Raw genomic sequence first — 20323 nt, forward strand, 5'->3', positions numbered from 1 at the left:
GCACTCTTCTTCTTTTTTCATACCTTTCAGCACAAATTCGGTAGAGGTGAGGGCTAGGGCAACTATCACAAGCGTAGTAGAGGTGAGGGCTAGGACAGCTCCCACACCTACAAAAAACGTTAAAAGTATAAAAAGTGTGTACCAATCTTGCGGTGTCTTGTTGTTTAACATTTATTATACATACATTCAGACTTCAACTAACAACGGTCGCAATTTGAGTAGGGAATTTCCCTACTCAAACGTTGATGTCAGCAGTTTTGTCGAGTGCCGTCATGGTGTCATGTCGAGTGCCGTCATAATGTCGCAGCAATTCATCATGAATGACATCAAAACCACGCAGCAATACAACAATCTCGATGTGACCATTTTCAGCTGCAAGTCTCATGGCCCCATTAAAGTATGTCGCACCCCACTCTTTGCACAGCTTAACAATCTCGATGTGACCATTTTCAGCTGCATTTTCAAGAGCCCAATTAAAGTATGTCGCACCCCATTCTTTGCACAGTTTAACAATCTCAATGTGACCATTTTCAGCTGCAAGGTTCATGGCCCAATCAAAATCTGTCGCACCCCACTCTTTGCACAGTTTAACAATCTCTATGTGACCATTGAGAGCTGCACGTTTCATGGCCCAATCAAAGTTTGTCGCACCCCATTCTTTGCACAGTTTAACAATCTCGATATGACCATTGAGAGCTGCACTTTCTAGAGCCAAATCAAAGTCCGTCACACCCCACTCTTTGCACAGCTTAACAATCTCTATGTGACCATATTTAGCTGCAAGTTTCATAGCCAAATTAAAGTCTGTCACACCCCACTCTTTCAACATCTTAACAATCTCAATGTGACCATTTTCACCTGCAGGGTTCATGATTGTATTCTTTTATTTATTATAGATAGGTTCCAACCAACAGTGGTCGCAATTTGAGTAGGGAATTTCCCTATTCAAACAGATATGTCAGCAGTTTTTGTCGTGTGCCGTCATGATGTCACGTGTTTACGCATTTGAGGCATGATGAAATCTGTGATTACTCTTTTGAGGCATGATAAAATATGTGATTAATCATTTGAGGCATGATGAAATCTGTGACGTCACAGCTGTTTTAAGGGGTCTAAAAGCAGCGTTTTTTAATAGGGGTTTGACCGTCGAAAACCTAAAACCTGATTATATTCATCCCCTACTCTAGCTAAAATAATTATTTTAACCACCCCGCGAAAATAATTAGAAGCGATAAAGTACAAAACTTTTGAGCACGGTCAACCCGCGTTAATAATTAGAGGCAAATAAACTAATTCGCTAAAAATAAGAAACATTTTTTTGAAAATTTTCCTTAATATTTTTTTTCAAAATAATTTTTTACAAAGCTATTTCTTCTTGTTCTTGTTTCCCTTCGTTGCACGTTCTCTTGTATCTTTGTACTCATTAAGGGTTTCCGCAACAAGGCCTGGTAATTTTGAATGCATCTCTGAATTCGTCGACTTGAATATGTACAAGGCTGGGAACTCCATTCCTCCTTGAGGAAGGTCTTTTGAAAATTTCCTCTTCCTCTTCTTGGGTGGATAAAGGAAGGATATGACTACCTTGCTCAGGACAAGGAAATGGCTTCCTCAGATCCTGTGAAGATCCGCAATGGAGCATTTTACCAAAAATGTATGGAAAAAGCACAGGACGAGCTTGACATGGACGAAGACGAAAATGATGATCACTTTGTTTGATCTCAGTATCATAATATATGGAAATATATATGTTCATTTAATCTAAACCACTGCTTGTTTTTTTAAAAAAAAATACGATCCGTGTTAAATTAGAGGAAAATAAAACACGCCAAATTTTTGACCCGCGTTAATAATTAGAAGCGATAAATTACAAACTTTTGGCCATTTTTGTCCGACTGCGTTAATTAGAAGCAGCGTAAAATTAGAATAATCACGGTATTATGAAATACAACATTTAAAAGTTGCTTTTGACATTAGATTCTTCTGTCCATACACAAATTATGCGCACGCACGCGCCAATAACTGATCGTTATAGCCGTAAGCAATGGTTGTCTTCTAAAAGAACTAGCTAGGAGTTAATTCAGGACTACCCAATTGTTTTGTATATGTAAAGAGAATATAATTTTCCACATTAAAAATGACTTACTAACACCTATGCATCCATCAAAATGTTGTAAATCATTTTTAAAATTTGGCAAACGTGGCAATGGTCATGTGTTAAAGGTGTAAGCCGAAAAAGGAATTGTTAAAAAGTTTACGGTAGGTTAAGAAGTAATTTTTTTTGGCTTTTTTATAAAACTTGGCTTGTTTGTCCGTCTTTCTTTCTGATTGTGGTATAGACGTTTTGTTTTTACTGTTGTGACTTCCATGTCAGTTGTTTTGAATTGAATATTTACTCTTCTTACTTCCCTTACTGTTTTTATTGTCTTTGTAGAAAAAATAGCAAATAAAAAACAATGAAACATGACCCCATTTGTACGTGATCGTAGTTTTATTACATGGTGGCCATGTCCGCCTTGCCGTCAATTGGTTATATAACCATACCCGTGGTCATTTTAGGCGTTTCAACTTAAAAGTCCACGGCAACCTCGTCCTCGTCTTGTGGCCCCTAAGCCGTTATTACGGAGTGGCCAACAATGAACCTGGAACAGGCTGGTCACGTGATACAAAAATGCCCAGGGCACTTTTGAAAATCCAAAGATAATGAGATGCAAATTTGGCACTTGCCTTTTAAAATCAAGATTTAAGGATGGCAGGCGAAAAAAAACACGACATCAAAGAAACTTTTTTGTCGACGCAAGCAAAATTGTCAGTCTAGAATATTACTTACTTTACTCTATTGATCTGGAGCTTGATTGTTTAATATTGGCAAAGAGCCTTTAATTTAGAAAATGTTTTGAAGGTTTATTGCCATTAAAATTCATGAGCTGTAGCTAGCTAGCTGCGCTGTGTACGTGACATCCTGGAACAGCTTTATTTGTAAACGCCATATTCAATGGCTATTTTTTCTAGGTGGGTGATTTTGTTAAGGACTCGTTAGAAATTGTATGAGCTAGAGTAGGGAGGTAATTAAAGTACAGTTTATGTTTTCAACGGTCAAACCCCTAATAAAAAACGCTGCTTTTAGACCCCCTAAAAATCTGTGACGTCACAAATTTCATCATGCCTCAAGTGAGTAAACAAGTCACGTGACATCATGACGGCACTCGACAAATTTGCTGACATCATGACGGCACTCGACAAAACTGCTGACATCAACAAACGCGCAAATCTGTTTGAATAGAAAGGGAAATTCCCTACTCAAATTGCGACCGCTGTTAGTTGAAGTCTGAATGTACTTATAATAAAGAGATATGAGTTGGTTCAAGAATGCAATCTTGGAACGTGCAGCTGAAAATGGTCACATCGAGATTGTTAAACTGTGCAAAGAATGGGGTGCGACAGAGTTTGATTGGGCTCTAGAAATTGCAGCTGAAAATGGTCACATTGAGATTCTTAAACTGTGCAAAGAGTGGGGTGCGACGAACTTTAATTGGGCCATGAAACTTGCAGCTTTCAATGGTCACATCGAGATTGTTGTATTGCTGCGTGGTTTTGATGTCATTCATGATGAATTGCTGCGGCATCATCACAAGCGTAATTTTTATGCAAAACTATGGAATGAGGTACTGCCAGTGGCGTGGCATCCGGATCGATTTTGGAATTGGTGTGTAGATGAGGAAGAAAAGCGCGAGATATCTAAATTATGGAAGTAATGTCCAGTATTTGGATCCTGGTTGAGGTTTAAAAAATCTATAATAAAGAGATGCCTTTCCTATCCGCAGAACAATTTGATGCCTTGAAATCAGAGAGCATTATGAAGTGGCGTGATGTTCCCACACTAGAATCATCTTCAAAATTGAGTATGTTGAAGAGATCAAGACTAAAAAGGGTGATGCAACTGTCATCACATTGATCGATTACGATGGTGAACGATTTCAAGCATGGGCAACGAGTGTACTGAGAGAAGCTTTGATAGGTCGAACAGGTCAGATGTTCATCAAATCACTGGGAAGAATCCTGGTCAATTTTACTATGATTACGACCTTGTGGAAGTGGAAGACTAAAAAGACAAAAAAAGTAATCTTTTGTGACTGGAGACAGTCACAAAAATAACGAAAGCCTGGCGCAGTTCACACATAAACAAATGGACAAACTGCGACAAGAAGCTAAGGCCTTAGGTCTCAAGGGGTACTCTACGTTGAAGCGAGCAGACCTTGTTGAAGCCATACGCAAGGTCAAGTGTAAGGATGCGTCGACACAAACGGACGGACCGTACTGCGAGCCTTGTGCTAAAATTGCATGGGAGAAAAATCATGAACAATATTTGAGGGATCTCGCTCAGCGACGTGTCGTACATGATGGCGACTTGCTCATAGATCAAGATACGGGAGAAGTGATCGTCTAGTATGTTGACGAACATATTAGACTCTGTAGGCGGGTGGAGACTCTAAGTAGCGCTGGCATACTGCGCAGATTGAAGTTTTTTCAAAATTGCATCTTTGGCTTCTTGCCTGCCTTGCGCCACCAACTCTGCGCGTTCATTGTCGTTGATGGATTTCACAGCTTTTTTCGTTCGTTGTCGAATCTGCTCCTTGAGCACCATATAGCGCTGTTTTTCCTGCATGATCCATGTAAACTCATCGTCTGAAATTATACCATCTTGGATCGCTCTGGAAATCTTATCGTATACAGTGTCTAGTTTTGATTCAGCTAGGAGTTTGATGGATTCGTGCTTGTGCACCCTATACTGTATCCTTTTGGAAGCATTCTTCAAACCTACTTGGCCTATGCCCACTGCAAGAGCCGCGGCTTCAAGACCAATTGCTATAGGGCCTTTGAATCCGGTTGCAAGCGTGGCAATACCTGCTGCGGAGGTGATGACTGTAACAGCAATCATACCATGATCAGCATAGCGAAGCCCCATCCCCCAAAGCTTGAACTTTTTGTAGAGTTTTTCTCTCTCTTTGATCTCAGACCGCAGGTACTGCTCGATTTCTTCGATCTTTTTTAGTCTGTAGACCTGACTTTCTTCAGGCTCATGCTCAGGCGCACTTGGCGGCAAAGTTGGGTAAAGCTTATCAGCCATTTATTCTAGGAGTAAATGCATCGTTATTCCGACGAACGAAACATTTTTTTCATGATGATGCTCGTCCGTCAGCATGAACTCCAGTTTGTCTGTTGAGCCTTTCAAAGGAAGGTAGATTGGACTGTCAAAATTCCAAGTTAACATGTCTCCCCATGCGTTTAATTCTTTCGTTGGAAGCAAAGCAAGAATTTTTAATTTCTTCCCATCCAGCAGGCAGTCATCCTCATCTAACTGAGGGCAAACGAGTCTCAATCTTTGGTACACGTCAGTTTTGTAGAAGCTGTCATAGTCGCCTTTGGTAAAATACTTTTTTGCAGGGTCGTAGAGTAGCCCCATAAGCTCCTGCAGTTGTCTATGGATTACCACAGTATACCCGTCACTAACCCTAAGCCTGCATAGTCCGTTCTTTAATACAAACAACTTGATCTTGTCCTGTGCTTGACTGTTGACGATGGCCGCGATATCTTCAATCTTGTACAAACCGTTCATAATTTCAATTCTAATCTCTTTCTGATCAGGCCCTGTCCTACGAATGACAAAATCATTATCGCTGTAAAGGTTCAGCCATACGGGCCTGATACTTATTGATTTCAGGGCAATTCTCGTATCCTCCCTTAGGTAATCGTTAAAAATCGTAGGCTTCTCTATATTGGTCACATACAGCTGTCTCATGTTTATTCTTAAAGAAACATGAACATTTATAGCTATAACCACAAGGCAAAATACAAGTCCAATAGAGGCGAATGGCCTCTCGGTGTAATTAATCTAGAACATCAAGACCTCTACGTTTCTACAGAATCGCACATTCCCGTGACCTTCTCGATGTTCACGAAATACCCCATAAAAGTCCCCACTAACCTGTTGAACGACCCGGTAAGTGTAAATTGGACCGGTCAAGCCCTTGGCTACTGGAATATACAAGTTAATTTCGCTTGTCATTGCGCTAGCACCGCCCTGGGTATATCCGCCAAACACTTGAATGGCTCGGTACCCCTCATCAATAGTCTTTAAATTCCACGTCTATTACCACATGCGGCGTATCCTAGCGAGAATGAAGGTACCCATGCCATACGATGACGGATTTTCTCAATACGAGAACCCCTACTCTACATCTGGATATGCCCAGATTTGTCGTGAATATGGTGCCGACCCCAATGTCCAATACAAGTTTAAGGCTCTCATGTCCTCGCTCACAAATGGTAGATGGTGGCCGCAAGTAGATGGTGATTGGGCCAAGTTTATCATACCTACAAGCCAAGGCCTGACATCGGAAGGTCTGTCGAAGCTTAGCGAGAGTATTCGTGTTTACGTGATTTTACTACTAGGGTCCCTTATAGGTTCGGATGCTGACAATTTTACAGCGAGACAGATACTACTACAGAAATTCAAAGCCATGGTACAACGTGAGGAGAACGTAAGCCATGATATCACCGAGTTTCAAAAGGTGCTTCAATATGCCAGGACCCCAGTGAATTTTGCCGTGATGCACCACGTGTACATGCTACCATCCGATATGAACCTGCGTATTGGTAAAATTGTGGGGTATAACAACAACATCTTGATTGCGCCGGCGAGTGCGATGATTGGCATAAGGCTAGACCTAAACAACAAGCCCATTACCACACAGCCTTGGGGTTTAAAACGAGTCAGGTCACCTGGGCAAGAAATATCGAGGGGTGGTGCCACCCCAACCGGGGGGTCTGAAAAGATACCTCAGTCAGGTCTAGGAAAACCGGGGTCTGAAAAGATACCTCAGTCAGGTCTAGGAGATGGAAACCCTCACGAGGACAGCAAGGCCACCTTGGTTAGTGTGGGGGTAGGTCTCATCTTAGCATATCTATGGCTTAAATAAAGGTGCTCATGCTGAGCCGCAAGGCGATCTAATATGTTTTTTTTGTCAACATACTAGATCATCTACGATAGTTTGCCTCTCTTCCCAACATATGCCACAACAAAAGCGACGGCAGCAGCGATTGTCATGTAGAGGTGTTTGGCTGCGTATTCAACAACTTTTGCTTCTACTCTAAAAAAGAACGAGACAACCGTGCCAATAATCCCTGGTAGCGCCGCACCTGCCTTACCTGCCAGGTATTTCAAAAATTTTCCAAGCCTTTCCAGCTGTTTTTGTATGAAACCCTTCCCTGCGGCACTTCCTGCCGCTGCAGCACCTCCACCACCTGTAACTGCGAGTACGATGGTGGAAATCAGTAGACCAACAGCCGCCACGATGCTTGCTATAGTAATCCCTTGCTCCTTGAACAAGATTCTAAGCTTTTCGGCTAGAGATTTATCGTCTTCTGTGATTTTCATCAGCGTCTCCTTAATAGCTTTCAGTTGGCTCTGGGTATCCGAGGAAAGTAAACCGTGTGCTTCTCGTACTGCTTCCTTTTGATCTTGGAGTCGTTCTAGCTCTTCATTGGCCCTCGCGATATCCTCGTTCCAGATAGCTAGCTGCTCCTTGGATGCCCCAGGTGTAGCCTTCTTCGTCTCAAGCCTTTTCACCTTGGCTTCTGCTTTAGCGATCTCGCTGTCGTAGAAGATCATCTTGTTTTTCAAGTGCTTTAGGTTACCCTTTAGCGTTTGAAGCTCGAGGTTGAGCCCTCTTCTTTCACGCTCTGTGAAGCTGGCGCCAAAAGGAGTCTCTTGCTCTTGCTGAGCCGGTAGGCGATCTATCAGGCTCTCCGTTTCATCAAGGACGTTCTCGAGCAGCGGCATCATTTCAATATCATCGGCCTTCTGTTGCTGAGCCGCTAGGCGATCAACATGAACAATCTCGTTAAGGAGTTTCTGAGCCATTGCTTTACTGCCTTTGTTTGGTGTAGTTAGTCGGTAAACCTCAATTCTCGCAAGCGATTTGTACCTAATCTCCTCTGTATCTCGGCAACGCTCCTCAATTCACCATTCCTTTTAGTGATCTCTATGCCATCGAAAAGAAGCTGGTTTCCTTGTACCTCAAACTCGTTATAAAATCTTGCGATTGGCTGCCCCAGCTCCTCAGCAAGGTGTTCGTAAAGATCGTCGACCTTTGATTTTAGTAGCTCTTCCCTCTGTCTTGTCGTGGTGTCTCTTGCGGAGACGGTAGGCGATTGACCCTGATGCTCTTGCAGAGCCGCCAGGCGATCTGGCGTTAAATTGGCATCAGGCTGGAGCGTACTGAAATCCTCGTCTGAAATTTTTTCCTCTTGCGTAAAGTCGTCTCCTTCGTATATTGGATTAATCGGCATTGCATTTATTTGAAACGAATATCAGCTAATAATAAAGCATGAGTAACATATTCGGAACTAAGCTCGATCCCTACGCGGAGATTAAAACAATGATGGCTATAAAAGGCAAGAAGCAGCGTGTAAAAGTCATGTCCCTAGTACGATTAATCAGAACGAGGACTTGTATGTTGACATCCCCAACATGGGGCTGAACGATGTAATTTTTCCATCTAGTATCAAACTACTTTTCGATCTGGAACTTACGGGAACAAACACGAAGCGCACTATCGTCAGCAATATCGGCAAAGCCCTGGTGCAAAATCTTCGTATCACTTTGAATAGCAACGAGGTGCAAAATATTAGCGACTACAGGGTGCTCGCTACCTACAAGGACCTATGGCTGCCCAAGTTTGATCGGGAAAACAACTTGATCCTAGAGGGGATCAATCCCAACGACGGTACAATCCGCGCCCTACAGGTAAAAGCGACTGATCATGTAGGCACAGATGAGGAAAAAGCGATCGTCGCAGCCTATGGCAGCACGTTTTGCGTGCCCTTGGGAAAAATGTTTGAATTGACACGAGACTTGCCGTTCTACCAGCCAGGGCTACACGATAGGTTACAGTTTGTGATCCATTTTGCATCGTACGGTGACGTCATCAAAGATGGTGGTACCCCAGCTGTTGGAAATACCGCAGCTAAACCACCAGATGCTGCCTACAAGATCACTAATATCGCACTAGAGTTTGACAAGGTTAATAACGAGGGTCTCGTGAGCGCTATGATGTCGCGGTATAGTCGTTTGGCGCTACCCTATGAACGGGTACTCCGTAGCAAGGTTGTCACGATAAAAAAGGCTGACACAAGCTACAATTTGCAAATTGATACGCCTGCAAAAAGTTTGAAAGGCGTTTTACTGCTCTTTGTAGACCCTGGGAAAGTGAAGGCTTACTCGGGTGCTAACGAGGTCTTCTACAACCCAAAGATCGAAAACATCTCGATCACTGTCGAGGGTGAGCCTAATGAGCTCTACACGCACGCGATGCTCCCGAAAGATCACCTCGAGCAGATCGTAAACTTATTCGGTAGCCACGATTCAAAGGTGACAATTGGGCAGTTCTTCACAGAGAGATACGCTCTGTTTGTTGATTTCCGAGCATCACCTGATCATAGTCTCCACGGTTCTGGAAGGCCGTTACAGAGATTGTCAGACGGTATAACCTTGCATATGACAAAGAAAGCAGACGGAACAACGGGGGATATTAAATGCTACGTTTTCCTACTTCAAGATGCTCAGCTGAACATCTTAGATGGGCGTTTTCACAGTGTCGAATATTGAAATAAAGATGGCAAGCATATTAGTACTCGCGGGTGGGGCTATAATCAATGCTCTAGCATTCTCGGGGAGTAACTATCTGTTCAGTAAGCTGTAAAAAGCATGATAAAGCAATTGAACAACAGCAAGCTGCTCAAGCACAGTGGGTAAGAGATCGGCAGGCAAAGATCGATTGGTATAACCATCAACGAGAGCTGAAAAGGCAAGCTGGAGAGAGCTTGAAGGAGCTCGATGAAGGTATGAGAGACTATTACATCGCAACGATCGAAAAAGCTCCAAAACTATCCGATTTTTACACGCCCAGCAAGCAGCAACAAGACGGTGAGCTAACGTTTATCGTTGGATCCTTAGCCCTCCTTGGTTTTGCAGCGTACAAATGGGCGTAAAATGTTTTCGACATGTCGAATATTAAAATAAACATGTCGAAACATATTATTACTCCAGAAGAAGCGAAAAAATTAAGCAGTATTTATTATACCCCTGAAAATCTCTGGACTGGTCGGAAGGCTGTTAAATTGCTGGCTGAGCACAGTGGACTACCTAAAAAGAAAGTCGTACACTGGCTATCTCGTCAGTTGCTCTGGCTCAGACATATTCCAGGACCTAAAAGGATTGATTACCCGCATTTTACAATCACAAGGCTTAATGAAATGCACCAATTTGATTTGCTCTACATGCCTCATGATCGCCTGTATGGCTCGAAATACAAATATATCCTCACAGGGATCGATGTAGCCTCGAGATACAAGGTAGCTAGACCATTGAGAACGAAGAAAGCCAGCGAAGTCGCTGACATGATCAAGGACATTTACGCGAAGCCCGGAGGCAAAGCAGGACCTTTACGCTATCCGAAGATCTTCCAGTGTGACAACGGTAGTGAGTTCAAGTCAGATGTGACAAAACTGCTAGAAGGCAATGGGGTCGAGATTAAGCGTGCAACCACCAAATATCATCATACGTTCACAGCCTTTGTCGAGTCCTATAACAAGGTGCTCGCTGAGAGACTTTTCAAGTCCCAGGATGCACAAGAGTTGGTCACTGATGAGACTAGTACCACATGGGTGAAACATCTGTACACTATCGTGAAGAGCATGAACAATACCAAGACTGCCATGATTGGTATGAAACCCAACAAGGCAATCAAGCTAGATCGCCTGCGCCTCCGTCCTGACGGGCATGAAGTCCTACTTACGAAAGGCGATCGCCTGCGGCTCCGTCCTGACGGGCAGGAAAAGCCGTTACCTGAGGACGGTCTTTACTTGTACCTACTGCAACCTAGAGAAGAGCATGGTGATGCGAGAAGACGTGCTACCAAACAACCGTGTGCTATATTACTTGCAAGACGGGCCAGAGCGGAGCTTTGTTTCAGAAGAGTTGATGCTGATACCAGAGGATGTTCAAGTACCTCCAGAGCATGTCAAGGAGTGGTAAACTGACGATATTTTTTTTTGTAATCTATCAGGGTTACAAAAAAAATCCTAGATCTCGGCAAGCTCCATCAATCTCTGATGTGTATAATTACGACCTAATCGAAAGTGCCTTGGACGTTCGGGATTTACTTCAATGCATCCACGCTCTCGGAGCCAGTTGTAATGTACAATGGCATTTGGGGTTTCTGCAAGAACGACGAGTTGACCGTTGGGATGATCTGTTAACTTGTTGCGAATCTTTTGCGCTACATAGCCTTGTTGCCCACATATAGCGACATACGGATATTCATCATCGTTATTCTTTTGGATTATAACCATTCCGTTATCCTTTCTAGGATCTTGCGCACATGGAACATGTCGCTGTCGTAGCTCTATGATTTCTTGCTCTTGTGCGGCTATCGTTCGATCCTTGTAATTCAAGTCGTTGTAGCGCAGAACCAGCTCCGCTTTCTTTTTTCCAACAAACCAATCCAAAAATGGTTCTGCTTCAGGTCTACCACACCTCAAGAGGAAGCAGTAAAGGCCTGGCTCTGTCAGCAAAACTGTGTTTGGATGAAGGGGGGCGATATCGACCCCCTTGTCTTCTGCGGCACTTTTAACCTCCCAGGCCCGCTTTACATGCTTCTCCGGTACATGTGCCTGAATAGCTTTTCTACCATCACGATTATCGTTATACCCGACAGCTCTCCAAACATCGGAGGCAACGATGTATTGACCTATATACTGACCTTTATACCGAAATGATCGGACTTGCTTTCCTTCAAAAAAATTACTGACCAAGGACATATTTCTTATACACGCCAAGGCTCAACCACAGTTTTTTTGTGATTCGAAAAAAGTCACAAAATTACGAGGTCCAATAACGAACACCAAGCTGAGGAAGCCATGGATATTTTTTGCATAACTCTTGCCCGTCAGCTCTCCAAACATCGGAGGCAACGATGTATTGACCTATATACTGACCTTTATACCGAAATGATCGGACTTGCTTTCCTTCAAAAAAATTACTGACCAAGGACATATTTCTTATACACGCCAAGGCTCAACCACAGTTTTTTTGTGATTCGAAAAAAGTCACAAAATTACGAAGTCCAATAACGAACACCAAGCTGAGGAAGCCATGGATATTTTTTGCATAACTCTTGCCCGTCAGGACGGAGCCGCAGGCGATCAATATCCCGAGTCGTGTTTACCAGTTTGCTGTCATCGTCATCATGCACTGCATCTATCAGTCTGTCGTGGGCTCTCAAAAGAGCTTGATACACAGCTTTAATTACGCTCTCATTATTCATCTTTTCTTATATGTTAAGAGTCTAACCAACAATCTTGTAACTTCTAGGATGCTCCAGTCTTACATATAGGCAAGCGTGCTTTGACTTTTTGAGCTGAGCCTTGATGTTTTCACAGTCGCTGATCACGTTTGTTTCCTCGTCGACGAGTTTCATGTCTGATCGTTCGTTGGGGTACCACATGAACAACTGCTTTTTTTGCCTTCGAAGGTTCTTCGGCAAGGCGGTATACGACTGCGTTAGTAGCCAGAGACTGTGTTTGCGATGTCTACCACTGATGGCAAGCTCAAGCAAGGGCTGTCCCTTTTTATCAAGGCTATCGTCGGCTATCATATCGTCAACGATAAACAACGTCTCTTCGCCCGCCAGCAATGACGACAGTTTTTGGATACACTCAAACAGCTGCTCCTTGGGCTCCACCAGGAACACGTAGTCATCCCTCCATAGCGAGGATCTCTCTTGATAGGTCTTGTTCCAGCGGATTGTAGGGCAGAGAATGACAATGTTGTGGAAATGGTGCCTATACTCGTTTTCAAGCAAATCCAGGACACGCTGCGTCTTGCCACAGCTTGTCGGTCCAGTAAAGATTGCTGTATGCGGGTCTTTGACAATGTCCATTTTATTCAAAGCCGTGTTTGCCCTCCACGACAAACACGGCTTTTTCGCAATTATTTTGGAGGCATCATGGAACGCTTATACCACCCTTGTTTTATCGCGTAATCGTCGAATAACATCGCTCCTGTCATATAGCCAGCGAGCTTCAAGCCGTCCTCCATGTCCATCTTGGCCCCCGGTCTAGAAACTCCCAGAGCCTTTTTCGCGCCTAGCGCCAAGACAATAGTATAGGATACTAGTCTGAGAGATTCCCACAAGGAATCGACGACTTCTTTCTGATACTCTTTGCTGCTCATTTATTAAGGTTATCGCATCTTGAAAATGTCGATATGACGCCCTTCCGCTGACACGGTCGCCAGGCGATCGCGTTGCTTTTGCGTGGGTTGAGACGGCCCTTGCTCATGCTGAGCCGCCAGGCGATCCGCTGGCGCACCTGTGGAGACGGTTTCAGCAGGCTTCTTACGTATGTAATAGACTGCCACGCAAACAGCAAGTACGGCAGCTAGACCTCCAGCGACATAGAGACTGTCTGGGAACTTGTGAGGACTTGCGACAGGTTCCTGACCCTCTTGCGAAGTACTTTTGCCCAAGTTCTTCTGTAAGTCAGCCTTGTTCTTGCGATTCCATTCAGCAAGTTTTTTTCCAGCAGCAACACGACCCTCATTCTTCTTGGTTATGACTTGGTTAGATTGTTCTTCACTCATTTATTTAGACTTGCCCTTGGAAAAATAGTAGATGAAAAGAGGTCGTTATCCGAAGTGCCCAGATCGGGGGTAGAGGTGACTGTCGATTCAACAGGGACCTATAATGAAGGAAAAGCCATCGTTTTAAACGACCAAAGGCAAGCTTGGGCTAAAAATTTTGTAAAGAGCTTTACAAAATTTCCTTTTAGTGACAAATCAGTGAATTTTCGACTTTTCTAGTAGAGCCAAGTTTTGCTCAAAATTTCTTCGTCTACCATCCAATACTGCCTTTTCAATTTTTTGTTAAATATCTGACTGCTCCCCATCTTCTTCTTGCTGTTCATCATCTCGCTTTTCATCTGTCTTGGACACATGCTTCACAGAGAGCTGAGTGTGATTAATGGTATGAGCAGCAACCAATAGTGGCGCTAGAAATTTTTCAAAGGCAGAGTACACAAGGATCCCCAAATCTGCCATGGAGTCCTTGATAATCGGATCTTCCTCGATGTCTTTTTTCAGACCCTCCGCACTATCTAGTTTAACAACATTACCTACGGCCTTCGCGTACATGCTAATCGCATGTGAAGATAGTGCCTTGGCGGTCTTTTCTCCTTTCTCGTGAATTTCACGTTGAACGAATTCCGCATACGCTTTTTCGATCACCTCATCTGATGCCTTGTCAGCAAAGCTTTCAGTACATTTCTTCGGCAAGAGATGCTGTTTGCCTTTGCGTATAGCTTCTTTCAAAGCTTGACGTTTGTCGATAGGTTTTTCACGATGTTCAAAAGCTTCTGCTTGTGTGTCTGCAACATCAAATATAGCTGTAATCTCACTCATCTTTATTAGAAGCCTTCTATAGCGCAAAAAGCAGAGCACGATCAAGACGTACGGAAGGATTATTGCTACGGTGAGGCTTATGTCGTTCATCATTTTTATTTTTCAAAACAAAACCCTCGCAAGGGAACCCTCTGGGTTTTTGTTGTTGTTGTTGTTTGAACCCAGAGGGTTTTTGTTGGGTTCGCTTACATTGTGTACATTTTTTACTGTCCTCCATCTTGTTACTTTTTGTGAAGTGGTACTTCACAAAACTCTGGACGGGGAAACCTCACTACCTACAACTCTAGCGGTACTGTGTGGATGCCGTCAGCGTGCACCTTCCGCTTATCATAAAACGCCGAGAGGCCCAGCTTGTTTTGTTCGTACGTAACCATCCCCTGGTTGCGCACCCGGAAACCTACGTTTTTCGCAGTGTCAATAGAGCCATTCAACGCGTTCTTATACCTCTCCCATGTCATAGAGTTCTGCTTCTTCGATATGCCTTTACACGAGAATTTTGTGCCCTCTTTCCCTTCGAAGAAATAGCACTTGGCTGTCGTGGCAATCATCCTAAACCCCATAAACTCAAGCTTAAACAAGCCTCCTGTTCGACTCGAATACTTGTCGGTTACCAGCCAGTTTTTCACGTCTTTGTCGTACTCGTCAAGCAGTTCAGGGCGAACAACATCACGTAACTCTTCTCTAGAGATGTCAAAATAGGCACTGTCCGTATCCATGTAAATGTATTCAAAGTCTCGACGATCCACGTACTTGTCAATGAAGTCGTAGTAAAATTCCAGCATGCGCAATTTGGCCAGCTGGTACACCGCAATGCCGCACTGGTACGCTCTGTCGATATGCACCTTTTTCTTTCCTTCTCGGATCTCGTAAGCATCGCCTATCTCTTCAAGGTCTTCAAGGTATGGCGATCTCATCGCTGCATCCACCTTCTTTTCATCTCTCGTAAAGATGGTGTTCGCGTGTCTCGCTAGGTCCTCGATCATTTTCCCATAGAACGAGTTCCCTTTCAGCTTGGCTGTATCTCCCGCAATACGCTTGTCAGGGTCTTTATCGGCTTGTCGTCGTGCATCCGCAATTTCTTCCGGAAACCATGCAAATGGCTTACCTCGTTTGTACTTGATGAACTGGTGAAACGCTGTCACCTTTAGGCCATGGTCGAGGTACCACTTTAGCACCGGAGTGTATAACAAGATCTTTTTAGCTTTCATCAACCCTAGAAGCTTACGTGTGCCTGAAATACGTTTGCGCCCTGTTGCTTTTAGGTACTTGTGCATGTGCTCGGGGATTTGATCGTCGGGTATCTCCTTGACCACAAATAGCGGAGCCATCTCGCTGAATTTGTCATACAGTTCCAGAGGGACCTCGATATCGACCTGCGCAAAACCGAAGAGGGATCCATTTTGCACACCTTGTGTTAGTAGCTCGAGATTGTGTTTCGCTGTCGGTGTAGGCACCTTGATCAGCTTCTCCTTCCCACAAGGAAAGTCTTGCATCAACGTACTCGGGTACAGCATGTTCGCGTCAAACCCAAAACAGTTTTGCACTTCCGTGGCTCCTTGTAGATGTGGGATCTGATACCCGTCACGTCTCTCTCGTGGTACCTACAGAACACGATGGCAGGCCCTCCCACCATGCCCGTTTGAAGCAGTTCATACGCCTCATTCTTCGTGCACTCAGTGCAAGCCTTTTGCACCTTTTTGCACGCCTTGCAACTCTTGTTGAAGCAGTATGCTTACAAGGCTCTCCTGGAGCGTATAGCTCTTGCTTTGGATTCAGTCGTAGAGACTTGTTCAAGACGTAGCGCATCGATACGCCTGGAATGCTTACCGCATCTTTCAAAATGTCTATCTCGTCGTCGTAGTACTGCCGCCTTGTCTTGTCCACGGCTTCGATGAAAGGTTCCACGTCGGCTAAATTGTACTCGCGCAACCAGTCCATCATGGTAACGCAGCCTCGCTTGTAAAACTCTGCACGGAATGTTTCGTACTCATCAAGAGAGAGGGTGTTTTTACCAATAAAACTGCTATAAAAGTGTTCGTGCTCCACGGGGCCGACGTGGTTTAGCTTGTCATAGCTCGTCAGCCACTCGTAGGGGAACACCAGCTTTTCGAGCTTGCAATCCAGAGACTTGCACCATAGGTCGTAGCTCATACTAGGAGCTATAAAATTTTTGATATCGATAAATTTGAACCTCGAGGTCGTGAGGAACATGTAGTCGTTGTCTTTCTTCGCCACGTTGATCTTTTCGCTATCGCCTCTGACAATTTGATCGACAAAGTACCGCTTGATCATGTTCAGGTCATACTTTCCACTGTTGAAACCTATCACGGCCATTTGGTTTACCCACTCGTTCCATGCCTTCTGAGTCTTGTCTGGAAGCATGTCAAAATCATCGGGTCTTGGATACATTCTCTCCACGTCTTTCACGATGAGGGTGTGTCTCTTTTCGAGCTGCTCCACAAATCGTTCAACCAAGATCTTGGGATCATCGTGCACCAAGAACGTTGGATCTCCGTTCAGACTATCGTGAATGGCGACGCTGACCAGTACATGCTCCGAGATGTATGTTAGATCGGATGTTTGCCGCTGGTGTAAAGGTGCTAGGAGGGCCTCGAAATCAAACACGATGTAGTGAGGGTAGGGTCGAAATTTTTTCTTGAAGTACCTCTTGGCTTTGGGTGGGCTCTCACACTCCCACACTGTGACGAGGTTGTAGCCAAGTTTTCGGATGCCTTACTCCTTAGACTTGGTGGCCGTATATCGATATTTATTCGTGTTTGTTCCTTGGCAGGGGCATCCGTGCCACTTGCACCCGTGGTACTCATAGACTGTTTTGGTCTGAGGTTCATAGCCGTCTACAAGGCAGACTTGGTTTTCCTTTTTGCCATAGCGAATCACGCGTTCTCCTCCATGCCCACACAGCGCGTGATGGATGTGTCTTCCAGTTTCCCTCGACATGTGCTCAAGCCATTTACAAGCGTCATAGCTGAAGCCCTCACCGTAAAAGACCTTCTCTGGCTTGCTAGGCATGCGCTTGACCTTCTCGCCTTTGCAGATGATAGTCGGCTTTTTTCCCTCGCACTCGTTCTTTTTATGCCTTGTTAGGTTTTCAACTCTGGTGAATAGCTGTTTGCAGGCTTCGCATTCCCAGTGTTGCGTTAAAACATCTATCTTTTTAATGTAAAAACAGTGCCCATCCAACATACCAAGGTTGATCGTGTCTAAATCTTTTTTGTATTGATTTTGACCGTACACAAGTCTCCAGGGTGCCTTTTCAGAGTTTGTCAGGGGCTCAAAGACTCTGATGTTGATCTTGAAACGCTTCGCTATCCCCTCAAAGTCAACGAGCTTCGTAGCACGTACATCTTCCCTCTTTAGTTTGGGATTCTCGTAGTACTCGCGTGCTAGCGCGAGAGCTGGTCTCGTGACACGTATCTCGGGCTGCTGTCCTTCTTCACGGTAGTGTACGGCAAAACATCTCCAGACACACAAATTGTCGGTTCTCTCATCCTCCTTGTCAAAGCTGTAGATGCACCTCTTCTTTCGCAACCAGTCTGGTAAAGGTCCACAGCCTAACAGGGGCTCCCTTGTGGAGATGATCTTGATCTGCACATGCTGGAAGACTATTTTCCCTTCGTACGATCCTTGGGTCTCGATTGTTCTTTCTGGTGGCAAGTACGCCTTCCCCCAAAACTCATGATCTCCTAGATCTAATCGCTGCATTTCGCATTTTTCGATAAAGGCTTGTCAGATGTCAGCTAGGCTCGTAAGCGATCCTTCGCTTCCCTTGGTCTTGTGATACGGAGCCGTGCCACCTCCTGCTTCGTAGATGGTGCAAGCAAAACTGTAGACTACCTTGACTCTCATGTCTATGTAGGGCGTAATTTTGCGCATGATGGTCTCCGCCAGTGGCTGATTAAGGTTCTTGTTGAACCGCCATGTCTTGACGCGATTTCCGTCTTCCAACATCTGTGTGTCATTTTCATCAAAAATATGCTGAATGTCTTCGACGCCTTCGGATCGGTTTTTCTCTTGTGGGAACATGTGCTTGATGTCTTCGACTCCGCTGTATTCGTCTTGTATGTCTCCAGCATCATAAAAGTCCTCTCGCGCTTCTCTCTCGATTTCATCGTGCAGTGTTGCCCTTCCAGCAATTTGCTCCCTCACCCTGTTATAATAATGCCTAACAGTGTCTCGCACGCTCTGTAGTCGACCTGCAAGGGCATCGCGAGTTGCTCCTACTGGCGCTGAGACAGCGCTATATAATTTACTAATTGCATTCTTGAACCAACTCATATCTCTTTATTATAAGTACATTCAGACTTCAACTAACAGAGGTCGCAATTTTGAGTAGGGAATTTCCCTTTCTATTCAAACAGATTTGCGCGTTTGTTGATGTCAGCAGTTTTGTCGAGTGCCGTCATTTTTGATGATGTCAGCAAATTTGTTGGATATCACGTGACTTGTTTACTCATTTGAGGTATGATGAAATCTGTGACGTCACAGCTGTTTTAAGGGGTCTAAAAGCAGCGTTTTTTAATAGGGGTTTGACCGTCGAAAACCTAAACTGTACTTTAATTACCTCCCTACTCTAGCTGTATGAGAAGAGCATTAATTTTCAAAATTTATACACACTAATATTTTATGATTAAATGACTACACATATCAACTGAAAAAAAAGGTTCACTACAGTTGAATATTACAGTACATCTAGGTAAATCTACTAATTTTAAAAGCTGACGTAATTGACTGTTGACACAAAATATTCCCAAATTATAAATCCATGCACTTTACTACCCAAGAAAGGCGTTTATATTACGAAGGTACTTATTGCAGAAAAGATTTTTCTATTTTTTAACGTCAATGTCGTCTTCTTCTGCACGAAAATGACTTTTGCTTCGTAGTCGATGTATGAATCAGTTGTCACCCTTAATCAAGTGGAGAATATAAGGCTCATGAAGTGAGACATTAACTGTTCTTGTCATATTGAGATTTAAACGATATTAAATAAATGAGTCGAAAGAGATGGGAAAATGTATGTTCTGGCGCAGTCGCGTGCGCGTACAACAGTGACGTCACGGCAACCCCCAGCAAAGTCAACGACAATCCCCTATTAGTCACCGCACCATCCAAGACCATCCCATATTAATCTACATAAGACCTAATATTCACCGCACCATCCAAGACCATCCCATATTAATCTACATAAGACCTATTATTCACCTCAATGACGTTATCAAGATTCTAGCGCTATTCCCTAAAAATCAACGCACATCAAAGTATACAGCAAATGAGCAAAAAGGGAATTTCCTTAATGATAATAATATTCATCATAAATCAACGCATGCGCAATAAGATGCGTTAGTTTTCGAACAGAATGAAATCTTCCGACAATGCAAAAATTCTATATAATAAAGAGAATGGAATAAAAAACTGTCAAACAATTACGTGATATTGCAAAATGTCGTGGTTTAACAGGGTATTTTAGATTACGTAAAGCTGAATTAATTAGCTTATTGGGGGGCGTACCGAGGAGGCCACCCAGATGGATCAGGATTGTTGGTGAGGATCCCTGTGCACTCAAATATGTGCCGGATCGGTTCAAGACACAAGGCATGTGTAATAAGGTTGTTGCAAAGAAGCCCTGGATGTTCGAATATGTGCCGAATCGGTTCAAGACACAAGACATGTGCAATAAGTATTTTGAAATGTACCCCCATATGTTCGGGCAGGTGCCGGATCAATTCAAGACACAAGACATGTGCAATAAGTATTTTGAAAAATATCCCGACATCCTCTACGTAC

The 20323-nt window shown here is 43.9% G+C and overlaps 1 protein-coding gene across 1 annotated transcript in view; it reads left to right on the plus strand.

Moving 5' to 3' along the window:
* LOC130621566 (uncharacterized) overlaps positions 1-17253 on the plus strand; it is a 32714-nt gene extending 15461 nt beyond the window's left edge. The window contains exon 2 of the mRNA XM_057436870.1: positions 17123-17253. The gene's annotated coding sequence lies outside the window, so the exon portion shown is untranslated. The remainder of the gene's footprint in view (positions 1-17122) is intronic.
* The last annotated feature ends 3070 nt before the right edge of the window (positions 17254-20323 follow it).

Source organism: Hydractinia symbiolongicarpus, chromosome 12 (assembly GCF_029227915.1).
Source record: "Hydractinia symbiolongicarpus strain clone_291-10 chromosome 12, HSymV2.1, whole genome shotgun sequence".
NCBI lineage: Eukaryota > Metazoa > Cnidaria > Hydrozoa > Anthoathecata > Hydractiniidae > Hydractinia > Hydractinia symbiolongicarpus.